Raw genomic sequence first — 20,570 nt, 5'->3', positions numbered from 1 at the left:
ACATGAAAAATAAAGATTGTGGCTCAAAGGAGATAATGCATTTATCAGTGATTTTAAGCTATAAAAATGAAAATAAATGTCAGTAGTTGTTATGATCAGTGGTGCCACTGACAGCTATAAAATAAATCTGTGATTACACACCCTCCTCATTATAATGTAGGCAAGCTCTCGTTTCTAACCCAAAGAGAGGGAGAAAATTCTATGTACAGTTATATGTTTCTCAGTAGGGATAGGCCAGAACATTTTGGAAATGTCATAGCCATATGTCCATATGCACGGTAGGCATGCAAGTCATATAATCTACGGCATGGAGCAAAGTCTCAACCAGCTCCTCTAGAAACTACCTTGTATTCTTGAGCTTTTAGATCTGAGACAAGCTGTTGCCTTTCTCTGGAATACACTGTTGCTTATTTTCTGATGCAGATACTACTTGTCCTTTAAGATTCAGCTTAGATTACCCCAGCCATTAAGAAAAAATTCCCAAGTTCCTCAATCAGAAATAATTTCTTCTTTCTCTAAACTCTTTTAGCAGTGTTGAGATATAATTTACCTACCATAAAACTCATTCATATTAAATATAAAAGTATTAAAAGTTTGATGATTTTTAATAAAGTTATATGGCTGTGCAACCAACACTACAATCTAGGTTGAGATTTGCCTAGATTCTCAAGGCATCTTATTTGAACTTCTAATATAGGACTTATAGAAGTTTATAATATAGAATATGAGTTAATAGTTACTTATATTCCAATTACTGATATGAGTCCCCAAGTAGACCGCAGGTTCTTAGAGGAAAAGGCTCATGACTTTATCCTCTTTCTATTTCCCACTACATGAAATACACTGCTTTGTACAGAGGAAACATTTGCTAAATCTGAATGTTTATTTTGTAGTAATTATTTTTCTTTTCAATCTTAGCAAACTAAAATTTATTTTTAATAGTATAAGTATGATCATAGCCATTCCTGTACCTGTTTTATCAGCTTACAAAGAATTTTTACTTATTTGGGCCTGATAGTATTGACAGATAATATGAGAAGTATGTGGATTATAGTTAAGAGATATCTAGGTATCCTACAGAATGATCTCAAGAATTTCGAAATTAATATTATTAAGGTTAATAACATAGTGACATTTGGAGTCCAGTAAAAGTTTTCTATACCAAGGGTTTCAGGTTAGGTTAAGAAGATTCCTTATTTCCTAAGAGAGCAGGATGTTTTATATCTTACATGGTCTGGTCACTATAATGACAGACATTATAGAAATTTTTGATGCATCATGGCTTATTTTGACTTTAGTTTTTCTACCTTATTAAATTTATTTAAGAGTAATGAGTCTCTGAAAGAATGAACTTCTTTGAGGATTATCTACTCATAAGATTAAGAGGAGAGAGAAAAAGGGACCCATTTACTCAGATTACTTGCCTCTTTAGCCTACCCTGAAACAGAAGCAAAAGTTTGATGTAAATAACATTAAGCCAATAACTCTACAATCTTAGACTCTTACATTCTATTTCTTTCTCTTCTTACTTCTTAAACACAAGTGGATAATTGTTCTAGAAAAGTTTTCTTCCATGGTTCCACTCATGCATCACTTTATTGGAATAAATTAGGATGCAAGTATTTGGCTCACTTGAGTTTAATAATGGCTCTTATGTGTTTAATTAGATTTATGATATCACAGCACATATTCAACTGAAGAACTCAAAGAGTTCTGGCTTATTTATGGCACGAAAGGCAGCATGATAAAGAGGATGTCCTTTGGAGTCCCATGGTATGATTTCCAGTACTGGATTTTCCTCTTCCTAGCTGTGCAACCTTGGATGTGACATTTAACATTTAGAGCTTTAATTTCCTTATCCATAATACGGGGAAAACTAAGTAGGATAGTGTAAGTGAAAGTGAAAACTATTGTAAGTAAAAATAAAATAGAAATTGAAGCTGTTATTATTATCTTTATGAATATTTTAAGTCACATATATTTTATATAGGTAGAATCTGAGGCACGATAAGAAAAAAGAATTTGCTACAAATCATGCTAGGAATCAGTGACAAATAATAGACGAATTGCCAACTTCCAGACTAAAGTTACAGAAAAAGTCTGAGTAAAGGTGTGAGATTAGCTCTGCTAGGATTAATCTAATTCTCTGTTGTATGATTTTAGTACAGTTGTCTCCTCTCTGTGGGTCTTGGTTTTCTTATCTGCAAAATATGGATGTTTCTAGGGGTTTTAACTCAGGTCAATGGGTCCCTTGAGAGAATCTTGTGGGTAAAAGGTCCATTCACTGGGACAGAGAAATGAAAATACAATCTTTATATTTAAAAATCTAATTAATATTTATCTTCTTTCATTATGAGCACAAGCAACAAATCACAGTAATATTAACAGAATCTCTTACTTCAATGGTTGTAAATATCTTTTTATGTTTATCATGATTTCAAATTATAGTAGTTATTAGACCTGCTCCTAGTTTGTTATTTAATACATTTAAAAATAGGCATTTATTATTATATCACAGTTTAAGAGTTATTTTGATCATGATTTGAATTCGTTTTCTAATGCTATATATTTTATTTTATATACTTCAAAACATTTTAGCCTTTGACCAACTACCACATGGGTCCATGGCAGAAAAAAGGTTAAACGCCTCTGAGCCAGATAATTTCCAAGCCTCCTTTTATCTGCAGAATATTATAGCTATATGAAACCTTTCCCACCTCTATTTGCTGTCTTTTATCAAATCGTATATAAAAGGTGTCCATTTTTTTAGAAAATTATATAAAATTCGTCACCGAATTAAACAAATGCCCACTTAATAGACCAAAACAAGAAATAAAAAAGCAACATTGTTGCTTAAAAAAGTTACTAAATCCTCAGGGTTAAAAAAAATTCTGCTTCAGCTGCGCCTTTCCCATTAGTTCAGATGAACTAATCATTTAACAGTAATCACATTTAAAAACCTCTAATCAAAGGTAAACTTCCATACACGCACACATACACACATAAAAACAGACACACGTGTGTATGTATCCATAACCATTTATTCTTTGAATTTTCAGTCATTTATTGCTCACTGATAGAGAGTAGCAATGTTATTTTTTATCTTTATTTTTTTCCCCGAGATGGAGTCTTGCTCCGTCACCCAGGCTCCAGTGGAGTGGCATGATCTTGGCTCACTGCACCTCCGCTTCCCGGGTTCAAGCAACTCTCCTACTTCAGCCTCCCGGGTAGCTGGGACCACAGGTGTGCACCACCACACCTGGCTAATTTTTGTATTTTTAGTAGAGATGGGGTATCACCATGTTAGCTAGGCTGGTATTGAACTCCTGACCTCATGATCTGCCTGCCTTGGCCTCCCAAAGTGCTGGGATTACAGGCTTGAGCCATAGGGTCCGGCCTGCTATTTTTAAAAATCTACATATAACATAAGAGTATGCTGGCAAACAGACAATACTTATAAGCAAAACAATTTTATAAATCTTTTCCAGGGGACCATTCTTAAATGTTTTCCCACTGTTATATAAATTTTCATTGTTAAATTCCACTGAGCTTTCTAAGTTCTAGGTTAATGTGAAAAATACTTCCTTTTCAGTATTGACCCATTCTTAAGTTGGAAGTGTGTCAGGTTATATAGCTGGAGATGTTAATTATAATTACCACTGAAAAATCAAAGCTTGTTTATGCTTCTTTATAGGTAACTTGGTGAGCTCCTTACTTGTTCTTAAAGAAAATATTAAAATATGTAGAACACACTTTCTATTCTTTAGAACTGGTTATCACCATGACTCAAGAAAATATGAATTTAATCATCAATGTTAAATGTTCTTAATATATATCCTATATAAAGCTTTAATTCTAAGTTGGACCATGCTCAGTAACCTCTGGAAATTTTGCAAATCCCAGGCTGGTCTCCTCTTGGTAACAACAATAATTTTGGTTTGGTGCTTGTTTTGAAAATTTCAATGTTGATCATAAATATGAAGAAAAATTACTACCCAAATTATATAATGTATTACAAAGCTAAATGAAGTATTTTTGGCTAAGAGGAATTTCAGATTATTCATTATTTCCCAATCTTAAGATGGATAACTGATTATTTTACAGAGTAATTACTCTTCATTCTAAAGGTTAGAAGGCCGGAATTATTGCTGGTTTTAGGTCATACAGCAAAGTAGTAATAGAACTTGGTTCTCTTGACTTCCAAACTTAAATATCTGTACACTATCAATCACTCTACCTTTCTAAGCTAACAATCACAATCATTGCATTCCTAATCACACCTTGCATTTTCATTGCCTCTTTGCTCTTGACTATTTCTCTTAGCGATGAGAACCACTGAGAATAGGGATTTGAATGTAGGAGTGACGGAGAATGGTATAACAAAAAGGAACTTTGGGGAATAGCATTCTGGAAACAAACTGTCTAGATTTGAATTTTGGCTCTATCATTATTAGCTGTATAACACTGTATAAGTCATAACCTCACATATAAAATGAAGATAATAATAACATCTATCTCATAGAATATTTGCAAAGAAAATAAGAATACATGTAAAGTCCTTGCTTAGAGATACATGTAAAGTGCTTGCATAGAGAGTGTTTAGCTCAGAGTTAACAGTATATATTGTTAGCTATTACTATATTGTTCTTCCTACTATCATCCTTTTGTTTGGATGATATACTAGACCTGTAATAAGAAATGTTGATTTTTTTCTTTGTTTTGCACTTGTGTGATTTTGACAGTTCTCAAAAGTAAGATCAAGTAAGATTAATTTAGGTGAGTATGTGAACAGGAAGTTTTCAGAAAATATTAATTATAAAAAATAGAGGCCAAGGAATAGATACAGTCAATAATATAAAAACTTGAATTATTGAGCATTTGTAATTATTATGTACTTTTTGGCACTTCTGGAAGAAAGTCACATTCGTTTTCATTAAGCATGAAGTTTGAAATGCTGAGTTTTTAATTAGATTTAATATTCTTAGTTTTCATTCTTAAATGCCGTGTCCTATCACCTATTTGTTCAGTAAAAAAAACCCTAATGTTTTACTCATTTCAGTGTGGCTGTATTGTTTTCCTTTCTAAATCATATTTTAGTATTGATTGAAAAAGTTGTGACTTTATTTTTCTAAATGCTTAACTAGCATGCATAAGGCACATGAAAGATGTACAAATATATGTCTATACTGCATTAGTAAAGTGGCAACAGCTTAGAAAGTGTGTAGAAAAGTTTCTTCAAGAAATAGATAAGAACTAGGCATTCTGATGCCTAGTATTACAGCTATGTATGGCATACATTATATTGCTAATCAAGCCTCTCATGATCTAATCAAGTAATAGTTAACAAATACAGTTTAATAATATATAACTCATTTTCAGGATGAGCAATATAGGTAGGATTATTTCAGATGTATGTAAAGTTTTTTCTTAACATAAGCCCTACACCTGCAGGTCCAGAGACATGCACTAATTAGATCGGCTAAAGCTAGAGACTTGTGTATGTAGCGAATCCTCTTTTCCACAGACAAAACATAGGAAGTTAGGCTAGCTAAATAACCTTGACTAAATTATTTCAAGTATTAGTTTACACATCTACAAAAATCAAGATAATACTATTCATTTATTGAACAAATATGTGGAAAAAAGAAATGAACAACAACAACAACAATAATAAAGAATTTGTGTTGAGCTAAGCTCAGTTGCCCAGAGCCAATGCCAGGCTCTTATCTAGGTGCTGGAGGTAAAACATGAACAAAATTGACAAAGACTTTGCTATCTTGGAATTTACATTCTAATAGTAGTAGACAGATGATAAGCACCTAAACTAATAAGTACATAAATAAGATAGTTTCAGAAAGCAGTTAGTGCTATAAAGAAAATAAAATACAGTAATGGAATAAAAGAATAAGTAGTGATAAGGTATAGCTATTTTAGAGTAAGCAAGGAAGACTTCTCCAAGTAAGTATCATTTTAGTTAAGATTTGAGACAGCCAGATGAAGATCATGGGGAAGAACTTTCCAGGCTGAGGAAACAGCTAGGGTGTGCAAAAGCTCAAATATTTTGTTGAGTTTCCACCTCATAGGATTATTGTGAGACTAAAATAAGCTAATGCATGTAGAGCATTTGTTACTATACCCAACATTGTATAAAGGACAAATACATGTTATTCTGATAATAATGAAAGTGACAATAATAATGGCTATAATGACTATGATACAGACTGAAATTACTCTCCTCAATCCCTCCTAGCCTGGAACTATTTGTAACCTCTTCCATATCAAAGAAGACTGTTGTAATTGGTCAGAAGGGCCAAAAATCGGTAATAAAAAGACACATAGGTGTTCAGACTTAGGGTTCCAGCAAAGTGGGATACAAAAGTACCTTTTGGGAAAAAATCTGCTATTTCATAAAAGTCAATGAAGGCATCTCTTAAAAGACAGAGTACAATTTTTGTTGTTTATTGACGTTTTACCATAAATAAATTTATGCATTAAAGCTGTGATATCATGTTATTGATCCACGATAGCTACTACAGTTGTTAGTATTTTCTTGACAGTTAGATTTGTATCTATAAGTGTTGAGGCATTCTCAAAATTTATGGAAAGATGCATCACATGGAATATAATAACCATCAAACTAGAGAAAACTTAATTATAAAGATTTTTTTTAGCAATCATTAACCTCCATGTCCAAAGTACATGAAGTTTCATTTGGGACAGAACAATGTTATTAAAAATGCCAGGAGGTGCTTTGGTTCAGTGTTAGTGATTTTTGTTTCATTTGCATTCCAGTTTGGTTCCTTTTGATTTCCTATATATTTCTAGTATAGATGTACACAGCGGTTTAGTTAGGATTAGCCAGAGTAGTTCTGAGACATCTTGCCTGTTTCTGATCAGTTTATTTTATTGTAATCTGAGCACAACAAACAGAAGTGATCAAAAATATATTATATAATCTGTGTATTTATATACACTACACACACATACACACTTATTTAGTGGGTCTGTGTATTCTATCTTCGTAGCACGTACTGAAAATCATTAAAGTTATACTACAAACCAGTAGGTTACTTAAAAATAAATATAAACAGAAAGAGAGAAATAGGAGTACAAAGGATCCTGGGAAATACAGCATTATTCAAATGCCAGGCCAACATATGTCACATATGTGGAAAGAATGCAATCCTAATTTTCCTTTTTTTTTTTTTTTTTTTTTTGAGACAGGGTTTCACTCTATTGTCCAGGCTACAGTGCAGTGGTGCCATAATAGCTCACTGCAGCCTCAACCTCCTGGACTCAAGTGATCTTCCCACCTCAGCCTCCCAAGTAGCTTGGTACCACAGGCATGTGACATCACCTCCAGATAATTTTTTTTTTTGTAGAGGAGGGGTCTCCCTATGTTGTCCAGGCTGGTCTCAAACTCTTGGGCTCAAGTGATCCTCCTGCCTTGGCCCACCAAAGTGTTGTGATTAAGGCATAAGCCACTGTGCCAGGCCCTTAATATTCTATCTGTTTTGTTCTTATATGAGAATTCCATGCAAAGGAAATTTGAACTTTGTCACAGTTGTTCAGTTTCCTAAAAATATATCAAAAGATCTGAATAAATCATAGTAAAACATTAAAATTTGCTAAATCTAAATGGTTACCAGATGGGTGTTTGTTATATTATCTGTTGTTTACTATATACAATATTTGAAACATTTCATTAAATAATGGGAACTATAAAAAAAAAAAAAAACAACAAATTTTCCAAAGGACATTTACATTAGGCTTTCAACACCCCAAAACACTGTAGCCTGGATTTCTCAAATTTAGAATTTGACATCATCTAAATACCCGTTTGTACTCTTTATCCTAAGAACAAACAATGCCAATGTTTTCAACCCATATATATTTTTCATTATTTTTTTCTTCATAAATATTTATTGAACTGAGAATGCTATTAAATTCTAACCACTGTCCTAGACAGTTTCACCACTGACCAATTTGCTTCCTTCCTGGGGTTGCTTCAGGTGGCTTTGTTGTGCCTTGCATTGCTCAGTTATCACATGGGCAATATAACTGTATCAAACTCTGCAGAAATTCATCCATCAGAGCTTTCCAACTCTTACATTCCACATGTTTTAAAAAATTCCTACTTGGAAAAATTTTTAAAACTTTTCCATGTAGGAAATTTTTAAATGGTAATTCTTTGTTTTACATATGTTTCTTTATTCTTTTTCTTTCTTTCTTTCTTTTTTGAGAGAGTCTCGCTCTGTCGCCCAGGCTGGAGTGCAGTGGCGCGTTCTCGGCTCACTGCAAGCTCCGCCTCCTGGGTTCACGCCATTCTTCTGCCTCAGCCACCCGCGCAGCTGGGACTACAGGCGTCCGTCATCATGCCCGGCTAATTTTTTGTATTTTTTTTTTAGTAGAGACGGGGTTTCACCGTCTCAGCCAGGATGGTCTCGATCTCCTGACCTCGTGATCTGCCCGCCTCGGCCTCCCAAAGTGCTGGGATTACAGTAGTGAGCCAGCGCGCCCGGCCTATTCTTAACTTACTCTATATTATCTGTAGAACTCCCTACTTTCTCTTCTCTTTTCTTCAATTCACCATCCTTATTATTTCTTTCTGATAAAAGTTAATAGCAGTTAACATGGGAGGAGCTCAAGGGTAATTTTATCTTTGCTTATCTATATTCTTTACTGAATGTATGAAAAACAATACAAAAGTTATCTAAAAGAAAAACACGGCTGGGTGTGGTGGCTCATGCCTGTAATCCCAGCACTTCGGGAGGCCGAGGCAGGCAAGTCACCTGAGGTCAGGAGTTCAAGACCAGGCTGGCCAACATGGTGAAACCCCATCTCTACTAAAAATACAAAAATCAGTGAGGCGCAGTTGTGTGCGCCTATAATCTCAGCTACTTGGGAGGCTGAGGCAGGAGAATTGCTTGAACCTGGGAGGTGGAGGTTGCAGTGAGCTGAGATCACACCACTGCACTCCAACCTGGGCGTCTAAAAAAACAAAAACAAAAACGAAACAAACAAAAACCCCCAGAAACTCTTATTGAAAATGTCATTTGATTAAAAAATTGTAGAATTCAAACCTTTTAGTATAATATAGACCATTTTACTATTTGTTCAAACCAGTTTTATTCAATTGTTTATAGATTTATTTTGAGCCATCAATGCATTGTTCCTCAGTCCTTCCCCTGCATACACATCTACAATAAGATATTTGGGATCAGTTTACGGTCTATCATAGAACAGCTGTGAAGCTAACTAGATTCACAAGTCTGTAACCCTAGACCCATTAACGTTATGTTTTAACTCAAGCTGAAAAAGGCATATTCTGTTTATAAATAGTCTTTTGACAGGGCCATTATATGATGCACAGAATTTTTACAGTTAGAAATATTGTATCTAATTTATTTATGTTAGTTTCACCCAGGTTACCTCTCCTATATTCCTGTGAGCTACTTGCCTAGAATTTAGGCTCAGTGTACCAGAACATAAAAGCAGCTATGCCACGACCATTTTGTTCCTTTGAAGCACACTGAAACACAGTAATTAATAACAATTATTAAGGTTCATACTCTTTCTCAGTGGCTGAAATGGGTTATTATTCATTGAAAAAGGAAAGGAAAAGAAATAGCTACAAATGAAGAGACAGGTGATTTCTAACAAAAAAGACAAACACACAAGGAAAGAGAAAAGAAGCACAAGAAAAAATAAAGTGTAGGAAACTGCAGTGAGAAAGTGCGTTAATGTAAATGAGGTAATAAGTAATGGGACAGGGATTCTTAGATTATTCTTCTCTTCGCATTTTTTTCTCTTCACATTTTTTACTTCAACCTTCAAAACATAAAGCAGACTGTAAAAGCACAAACATAACCCCTGATCTGGAATTGTCTTTTAAGTTAATAGGCAGTAATCAAAAGGCATAGCTTATAAAATTTAAAAAGGGTTGGGTGCAGTAGCTAACACCTGTAATCCCAGCACTTTGGGAGGCTGAGGTGAGAGGATTGCTTAAGCCCAAAAACCCTGTCTCTACTAAAAACACAAAAATTAGCTGGGCATAGGGGCATGCACTTGTAGTCCCAGCTACCTGGGAAGCTGAGGTGGGAGGATCGTTTGAGCCCAGAAGGCGGAGGTTGCAGTGAGCCAAGACTGCGCCACTGTACTCCAGGCTGGGTGACAGAAAGAAACCCTGTCTTAAATAAATAAAGATGTGTAAGAGAAAAGGCAGGTATTTTGACCCACATCATGACTAATCTTTTTTTTTTTTTTTTTTGAGACTGTGTCTCACTCTGTTGCCCAGGCTGGAGTGCAGTGGAGTGATCCTGGTTCACTGCAACCTCTGCCTCCCGCATTCAAGCAATTCTCTTGCCTCAGCCTCCTGAGTAGGCTAATTTTTGTGTGTGTATTTTTAGTAGAGGTGGGGTTTCACCATGTTGGTCAGGCTCGTCTTGAACTCCTGACCTCGTGATCTACCCACCTCGGCCTCCCAAAATGCTGGTATTACAGGTATGAGCCACCATGCCTGGTCGACTAATCTTAAGAGCAGTTGCAAGTATTTCCTCCTTGCAGGTGGGATGTTTAAAAGGAAGCCAAAGTGATTTCAGACACAGCTTTTAAAGCAAATGACATAGTATGACTCCCTCTAGCACATACATAGTATGACTGCCTTTACTACCTCACCTTTGTTCTATAAACTGCTGCTTATGCTCTGCAACTACTTAAAATGGGAAAGTTAGAACAAGTGACCTATCCTTTAAATGCTGAAGTAAAAAAGGAATGAAAAATGATGTCTAGTTTCCTTCCTCCCTTTTTTATTTTCTCCATCCCTCCCTTCTCTCTCTTCCATCACCCCTCCCTCTTTTTCATTCATCATTAATTTGCAGCTAACAGGACATATGACTATAAAGCAAAGTCCAGGTAGATAACTCTAGCTGGGGAACATTTCAGATCAGAAATAGAGATCAGTTATGTCTGAAAGTTAGATAACTGCAAGTGAAAGCAGTGCATGACATAGGCTGACTGAAAGAGTGGTACTTAACATGCACAAGAGCACTTTAGAAATGCTACTGTCACTGACCTGTAATAGTAAGAATGGCTAATGACAGAGACCTTTGCCATATGGTAGCAGTTGAAGTTGAATGAATAACATTTTGATTTTCCCTTTTAACTCTTGAACTGTGCTGCATGGCTCTAAAACTAATACATTGGTGAAGTTATAGATAAACTTGGTATGTGGAAAGGGAAATGAACTAAAGGATGTCATTTAGATGATCCAGAGCTGCTGGTCACGCAACATTTTTTGTTTATTTATATTTCATCAGCCCACCTATCAAAGGTTGGAGGAACTGACAGTTGTCTGGTTCAATTACTGTATTTATGTTAATAAATTAAGCAAAATTTAGTAACTCATAGCCCAGAAACATGATTTAGAAAAATAAATGCCAAATTTTGGGACCATTTATTTACTTCCTATATTTTCAAGGTGAAACGGTAATGTAAAAGGAAAAAAAGATTTATTTTCACTTGGAAAAATAACATCTGGTTTATTTTCTACCAAGTAAAAATTGTATACATTAAAGTAAGATGAATGCTTAATGGAATTAATGAAGGATGCTGATTGTTTAAACATCAAAGCAGTGTTCCTAATAAACTTAAAATACTGGAGGCAATTATAAACTTTATTAAAAACAGTTTGGAATTGTCATGGATACGAGGGAGTTAAGTCATTTTTAATATATTTTATGCTGGATGATTAGGCTGTGAAATTGTATAGTAAGACAATTAAAATCAGTCTTAATTTGACCCAAAATATTTCAGACTCTGAGCCAAATGTTTGAGACAGCACACACATGAAGACTGACTCAACATTTCCTCATATAATCTCTTTCAGGTCTCACTGGCAACCTTTTTTCTCTTTCCTGCTCTTCCACCCAAGTGCATTCTTTGAAGGGACTCCTAACCTCCACAATTGATGATTATTAGTGATTAATTTAGCAGCATCTGACTGAAGACCATTTTTACCTCAGTTCACACTTTCATTTCTAGGGATTTCCCTTCTTTGTCAAGCATTACACAGAAGTTCACCATTAATCTAAAGCTTCAATATTAAATCCAAAGGGGCTAGATTGCTATGGAAATTTTTCTTCAGTGCAGACGCACACAGCAGCCTTTTCAGAGTCATGCATTAGTTCATGCCACGCTTCTCAACAAGAACATTTAAGCATGGTAGCCCAAACAGAATTAGATTTAATTGCTGTGTGTTGGTATAGCAGCAAGTTGCCAAAGAGAAAAAATAGCAGCAAGCTGGGTTTTCATGACTCCAGGCAATACTGGGTGCAGAATGGTATGAACAAAATTTCAAAAATAGACCCTTTTTTTCGTATCCTGAGGCAGATAGAAATAGGACAAGGAAAATTGCTAATATAATTGAAAACTATGGCTATAAAAAGACCACATGAATCTGAATTCCATTCAGGGTTTCATGAAACATTAATCCAAAAATATGTTTAAAGTCTTTCTGAATTCACCTTTGTTCTGTAAGTTGCTGCTTATGCTCTGCAACTATGTAAAATGGGTAAGTTAGAACAAGTGACTTACTGTTTAAATACTAATGTCGAAAAAGAAATGAAAAACTACGGTAGTTTCCTTCCTTCCTTTTTTATTTTCTCCTTTCTTCCCTTCTCTTTTTTCCACTGCCCCTTTTTTATTCTTCTTTTCCTCTTAAAATACAAAACACTTGAGTACCAATATACCTACTTTTTCTCCCTTGTCAATTCCAAGGGAGAAATATAATACATATATTATATATATATAATATTAGTCTTTCTAGGTAAAATCCATATTCAACTGTTTTATTGTAAAATAAAATTATTTTATATAATAACCCTTACTGTGTTTTGTAATTATTTGCTTTCTCTAGTAATAAAAGTCACATGGAAATTAAGTCAAATTCACTTTAAAAGGTAGATTTGAAAGTGATGCAAGCACATATATTCAAAGGGTATAGGTGACTTCAACTTATCAACCAATGCATTGACACTTATTCATGGACATAAAATAAGTCATTGAAAAATGAAACATGAGTCTGTGTTCCCAAGATATTTAAGTTAAAAAGAAGCAAGTCAGTATGATAAATCAGGCATACTTATAAAACACTCTGACATCATATACATGTGACTATACAAGTTGAATTTTTCAAAGCTAATGGAAAGGATATCACCATATATTCTCCATTTCTATTTCTAATTTAGCCTATTTCTGATGATGGAATACATTGTAGAAAAAGCCCTCAAGTTCTCTATAAATCTTAGCTGTATAATTCTCGTTAAAAATGAGAATAAAAATGTAAATCCTTTCACAGGGAGGTGCTGCCTGAAGGTGAAAGAATACTATTAAAAAACCTTAAATAAATACAATAGATTTAGGATTTAAGACTGTAAATATTGTGGATGAATCTACTTTGGAGAATGACAGCTGCAACTGTAAAGGGTAGCAAGCACTTATTCATATAATTAAATGGCTAAAAATGCAAGGGAAATGCTATCACGATGTTTAAAATGGATTCCATAAGACTCAAAATATGCCCTTAAATTCAACTTAGTGAATGAAAAAAAAAAAAAAAAAAAAAAAAAAAGACCAAATTCCCTTTCACAAACTACTTTTGCTGTGCATATGCTAATCATTCTGTCCTATAATGCTTCCTGAGCTCCTCTTTCTTTCGGGGTCTCCTATATCACCCAAATATATTAGGTAACTCAATAAAGCTGATTAAAGGATTTAAAGGATGAAAATTTGCATTCTCTTCCAGTAAGTCATATTTATAAAGAGTAATGTCATGCCTTGCCTTTATCTCTCCTTTCCAAGATGTCTGAACTTGGCAAATTAATTAAATAAGCCTTACTACCAACCTGACACCATCTCTGATAGATAAAAATGTGGCCTAAAGAAATAGGTACTATGGCATTTTAAAGTTATGTAATAAGACTCCAAAAACTCAACTCTATTCTAGGAAAATCTGCCTTTACCAAATTCTTTTTTTGTGACTTAACAATAATTTGGTGAAATTTAAAATAACTCCCTCATGACTATTCTGTGAACACGGGACTCAAGAATGGTGATTTTCCTACAGACTTTTTTGACCCGATTAGTAAAGATGTTTAGTTTTCAAAGCCAAAGACATTTCCTCTAGTCATATTTTAGAACAACATAGCCTGAATTCATAGATTATGATTTTTAAAAAATGGACAATATTTCAATTTGTAAAATCACTAAGGCCCCATATTTAATTTCTGCAACATTCTCTATATGCTTAATATGGCAATATCTACTCTGTAGCATGTATAGATGTTAAATAAATGCTTGCTGACTTATTATGACCTACTGGTAGTTTCAGCAAAACTGAAAGTATAAACAACCAAGGAAAAATAACAAAACAAGATCAATTACAAGTTTTACATTCACACAGCACATTCAAACCATTATGGTCTTTTAAGCTCAGAGTATGTTTTCTATACACATTTGGCTCTCTGACTGAATTTTCATGTAAAAAATAAAATGCACACAGGATAACAAGATATAATCCCTTTCATATTGTACCTGAAAAATTCTGTTTTTACATTCCTGATGAATTAGCTTTGTCATGACTCCCTTCCAGTTTCTGAAATTTCATCAGAATATCCCTTCCGAGGAACATAAAGGTATAGTTTATTCAAATTTTAGAGATGGGTAAACTGGGGCAAAGAGAAATGCAATTATAGCTCACCACATCTGATTAAATCAGACACAGACCTGGCAGTAGAAATCATTACTTCTTTTAACTCACAGTCAGTCATATATCTGTTTAACTTTGCTCTGTTGACTCAAAGATCTATATCTTGTTTACAAGATATGAAGGATACAGAGGGTATTTAATAAGTAGCACTTAATAAATGATTAAAGAATCATTCAGAAAAATCATCATTTACTAGGAAGACGCAGCAAGAAGTAATCTAGGACTAATAATATCACACTACAGAAAATTTACTGAAATTTAATGATACTGGCATAAATCTTTAATATAAACATTTAATTCATATACTCCTTCAACAAACATTGACTGATGATGCTGTGGGGAAGTCCTTGTCCCAATTTCTATAGTTTCCTCCTCCCTTTACCTTCCACTATAATGAGTACTGTAAGGAAGCTTGAGCTGTCAAAGGAAGAAAACAGGATATAGATCCCATTGCCACTCAGAATTTGTCAGGTAAAATGCCTTGAAGTAGGCTGGATTCTGTTAGAAGTTAAAGTTCATTTTCCTAAGAAATAATGTTATAACTAGTAGATACATTCCTACATTAATCCATATATGTCAATTTAAATCTCAATTCAGTTACTAATAGTATAATACCAGCTAATTAAGAGTTATATGAACATTAGTCTAGAAATCTAGTCACTGTTTATAAAGTTACTTTTTGTGAGGAAGTGCTTTGCCCACTTACAAACTGGTGATTGCTTGTAGCATATGACATATAATAGAATACAAGGACAATATAATACTGATAATAAAAAACCACTATTCCTACTAGTCATCTTTGGGGTGTGTTTATGTGCATAACTAATCCAGACACTAAATGGGAAAGTGATTTTGGAGAAAAAGACAATTGAAAAACTGGAGAAGATAGTCACCTGGCAGAACGAAAAGAAAGACATTAAATGTTCATGTATTTCATATTCTATATGCTTTACAATGACTAGGAAAAAGAAGTAAGGCAGGAATGGTACAAGTGCTGATGTCAGGTTAAGTTGATAGTGGAGCTAATACTTGTTTCAATCAGGTTGTGGCTAATCACTAGATGTAAAACGTATTTTACTCTGTGACAAACATAGCAGATAATATATCTGAAAGAGTTGAAACAAAAAATAACTTTACCTTTAATATAACGATAAATATTGATAATAATATAGTCAATATTTATTGAGTACTTACACATATCAGGCACTGCACCAAGTACTATTAAGCTGTTAAATCCTTAAGATACCCCAAAAGGTGGTATCATTCCTATTTTACGGGAATATGAGGTGTAGAGAAGTTAACTTGCTTAAGGTCACAAAGTTAATAAGGGACAGGGTTGGGTTTCAAATCCAGGGTTAGGATTCAAATCTAGCCCCAGACTTTAAACAGTATGTTAAATTGATCTTCAGTAAGTCTACTTCAACAGTACAAGAAAGCCAACAAAATATTAATAACTGCCAAGCATGAACATTTTTAGAATATGGTGAGAAGCTGATTAAACCTGATTCTTTCAGAAAAATAAAGAGGTTATTTAAAAAAAAGTATGTCTCATGATCTCAAGCCCTAAAACCATATGGTAAGCACAGGCTATTTAGAGACTCTAGGTATCCAAAAAAAAAGAGATAAGAAAGAAAAGAAAAGGCAACATGAAGAATTTCCAAACATTAAGTTTCAAGTGGGTCTTTAAATAACAAATGACTTCAAAATGTACTGAGCTACTTAAAAGACAGGATTACTATATCTTTCTCAATTCTGGGAGAATTAAGCCTTAATGCATTTATATTCATTGTGTGTAATGAATAAACTTCCGTTTTTTGAATATAGAATGGCAACCTCTTTACAGGATCTTAAGACAACAGCTACACATATTACTTCCTGTGTTCTATAGCTTAGCTGAAGAACACTGGTTGAGAAAGAAATGCTTTGAAAAAGAAAAATGGTGACCGGGGAAAATTGATAATTCTACTTGCTGAAGTCAAGGCTATACATTTCTTTTTTTTTTTTTCCCAAGTTTATTTATTTATTTATTTATTTATTTATTATTATTATTATACTTTAAGTTCTAGGGTACATGTGCATAACGTGCAGGTTTGTTACATATGTATACTTGTACCATGTTGCTGTGCTGCACCCATCAACTCGTCAGCACCCATCAACTCGTCATTTACATCAGGTATAACTCCCAATGCAATCCCACCCCCCTCCCCCCTAAGGCTATACATTTCACCCAAATGCATGTTTGGGAGTAAAACCCGAAGGAGCAAAAGAAAATTTACCTTGTTGCTGGTCTAAAAGATACTTATCTGAGTCTTTAAAAATTACACTAGGATTGGTGGTAAACCAAATCTGTGTAAATCCATGGAGATGAACCACAGCAATATATGACCATGAGCTGCTTCACATTTCTTAAACCTCTGTAATGTATGGAAAGCTGCCACTTTCATTTTTTTTTTTTTTTTTTTTTTTTTGCCAAAGCCAGGATGTTAAAGTAGATGTGGCTACAAAGCTCATTAATGTATCAGAAGTAAGGATTAGGAGACAATTCAAAAGCAGAAATAACAAATATGACAACATTTAATAACACACTAAATGTCAAAGATGAAAAACAAGAAAGAGTAAAAGATAACTAGAAGATTTCTATGCAGAGACACTTTAAGAACATTACCATTGACAGAAGTATTAAGAAAGCAGAGCTGGACATATTGAGTTTGAGATCACAAAAAGACATTCAAACAGCAGCTGGAACTGTAAGTATAAATACAGGTGAGCTATGTCATTTTCATGCTATCCCATTATAATATGACATTATAACATATATTATAATGTGCCATCATTTATTTGGGCTCTAACTAGCTATATCTCTAATTAATCTATTTCATTTGTAAATTCTCTAGAACATAGGAAAGAAAATTTAGAACATTATGATGATAACCTAATCTGTATATATATAAAGCTGGACTTCACTTAAGTACTTTATGGACTCTCTTCCTTCCTACTTCCATGAAGGAGAGGATATACATATTTCCTTTCTCTCTCAAAGATACATATAGTTTATATATTAGTTTTAAGGCAGCTCAAGAACTTTCTAAACTTGTTACACATCCATTAATATTCCCTCATCTTAAACTTTAAATTTTTCTTGCCCTGTTTTCACTGATGACCTCTTTTATATTGTAAATGATAATTATATGAGGCAATATACAAGGATAAGCAGAAATTCGCTAGTGCCAACTACAATAGTGTGTTTTAAAAATATTTTTATTATGGAAATTTAAAAACATATGCCCAAGTAGACAGAATTCTTCTCAATTCTTTTTAAAGAATGCTTTAATTAGATGGATTTATCAAATATCCCTGTCAAAGAGAAAGTCATGTGTTTTCCCATTATCTCTATGGCTTAGCTACTAATTTGTATGTCAGAGAGACAGATATATACTAATTTTATTTTTAACAACACAATTTATATACTCTAGCTCATTTCTACAAATTTGAAAGTGAGGTAGGAATCAATACATTTTAATAGCAGCAGTTGTAGTGTTTTCAAAAGACACAATTCTAAGATTTCTTCACACTATCTCCAGTTTTCTAACTATAGTATACAAATGTCATAAAAATAATACATGTGAATGAAAGGGTGGAACACTGTAGATAAATATATTGAAATAAGTAATAAACCATTATTAAAGATTTTCTAAATGAGATTTTATATAGTAGAACATCTTAGGTGGTTATCTCACCGTATAGAATCTTTATTTTTTGGCTACAGTTTCTTCCTTTAAACAGTATGTAGTTCTGGGGTGTTTAAAAAATGTTCCTATTTTTTCTTTTGAAGTAGAAAATGGTATGGTGTTTAAAGTCCATTTACCTTTCTTCTCTTCCTTTTTTCCGCTGTGCCTTCCTTTCTTGAATATGTAGACCCACTCACTGCAATTCAACTGAAACTTCTGTTTGCAAAAGCTCCAAAACTGTTAGGCAGTCCAAGTTTGTTCAGATCAGAATTGGTGTCCTAAGAGTGTCTAAGAGTTCAAAGGACAACTACTTTGTATGTTACAACTTTAAAACCATCTTTCCTTTAGGTAGCTGGAAGTTCTTAAGCATTAAATAAAAACACAATTTTCAGTCCCTGTGTACTCAACAGGAAATAAACTATTTAGCTTCTAAATGTCAAATTATCTAAATCAACCTTGCTACTGGGAAATCTAAGACATTAAAGATAAGGCTCTAAAGGGTTTAATTTGGACCAGTAAAAGCATGACAACTTGGATGTTTATTAATTTTCTTTGGTTTAGATACTGTGTTATAAATTATAATAAATTCATATCTAGTATATATTTCAGCTTCTCAAATAAGTCAGAAGGAATTCAATTTCTATCAGAAGAAAGTATTAATTCTGGCTTTGGTTTATACTAAGGGAATTCTGAAGCAATCTTTTCAAAGGATTTGAAAAAGGAGTTCTGCTAGAACACTGCTGGAACAAAGTTGAAAATCAGTTAGAAACGTGAAAGATGAGTTCTTTTTTTCCACTTTGCTTGAAGGGATGAAAGACTGTACAATATGAGACACTAACCTCACTACATTAACAATATTTTATGTATTCTAAATGTAAAGCCAACTCCAAAGGCCAAGAAATAGCTGGCAGATTATGATTATATTTAAATAAGGCATAGTAGGTAGCTCAATATTTATCAAATGACTAAATAAGAGAAAAATAACAATAAATTACATAACAATAAATTATATTACCATAAATGTTAGATGTCTTTCTAACATTTCTTTGAATTAAAGTTTTGTGTCTTATAGGTGCATCTTCTCATAGTGTATACCCCAAACTATGTAACCAACCTGAACAAAGTAAGTGGATGAAGTGAAAATACACACTACTAACGTTTTGTATTAATTAAAGTTCTATATCTTGTAGGTGCATCTTCTCATAATATATATCCCAAACTATATAAACAACCTGAACAAAGTAAATGGATGAAGTGAAAATACAAGACTACTACATGCTAGTCACAGAGCTAATGACTTTTAACAACTTCTTAACAGGAGAAAGCATGGTATTTAAGAAAAGACAATTTTCTACCACTCACTTGCTAGCTTTATGATCAGCCTCTTTGTGTCTCAATTTCCTCATCTTTAAAATGAGGATGACATTAATATCTACCCAAACAAGGCTGTTACGAAGATTAATTGAAAATGAGATCTCAAAAACAAAGCTTATCACAAGTAAAATAATTATATATACATATTATATACACACACACACACACACACACACACACACTTTTTTTTTTTTTTTTACAAAGGGACCATAACTACATGGAGAAACGTTTGCTAAATAGTATCAGCCAGCTGAGGTTATAAATCTTGTTCCTATACAACTCATGGATAGGTTCATTTTTGAGCAAGGCTTATTTTTTTCATTTAATGAATGACACAGAAAATAGTGATATGCAATTGGTAAACCAACGTGCTACATTAGGGATTGGAGATTTTATTTCTTCAATAGTGAAGGTAAATGAAGATGATGATGTAAATGTAAGGGAAAGAAGAGATCGAGCCATGGAAGGTTTGGCTACCTCCATAGTGATGCTATAAAATAAATACTGTACTTTGTACCAATGATCCTGTCAAGAGGTTTCCAAATGAAAAATCGAAAACTAAGAAGAATATTCCTTGAAATTTTAATTATTAAGGTTTACAGTCTAAAATTCTGTGAAATATTTACCAATTTAAGACTAAAAAGAAATAATTATTTCTAGAAAGAGGATTATCATGAATATTAGATTGCTTAAGGAGTTCT

The 20,570-nt window shown here is 33.6% G+C and overlaps 1 protein-coding gene across 45 annotated transcripts in view; it reads right to left on the bottom strand.

The window, feature by feature from the left end:
• GPHN (gephyrin) overlaps window positions 1-20,570 on the bottom strand; it is a 734,620-nt gene that overhangs the window by 171,060 nt on the left and 542,990 nt on the right. The gene's annotated exons all lie outside the window — the stretch shown is intronic.

Source organism: Macaca fascicularis, chromosome 7 (genome assembly GCF_037993035.2).
Source record: "Macaca fascicularis isolate 582-1 chromosome 7, T2T-MFA8v1.1".
In the NCBI taxonomy this organism is placed as follows: Eukaryota; Metazoa; Chordata; class Mammalia; order Primates; family Cercopithecidae; genus Macaca; species Macaca fascicularis.
Note: the sequence above shows the minus strand (reverse complement) of the source record. Positions and strands in the feature narration are given on the sequence as shown.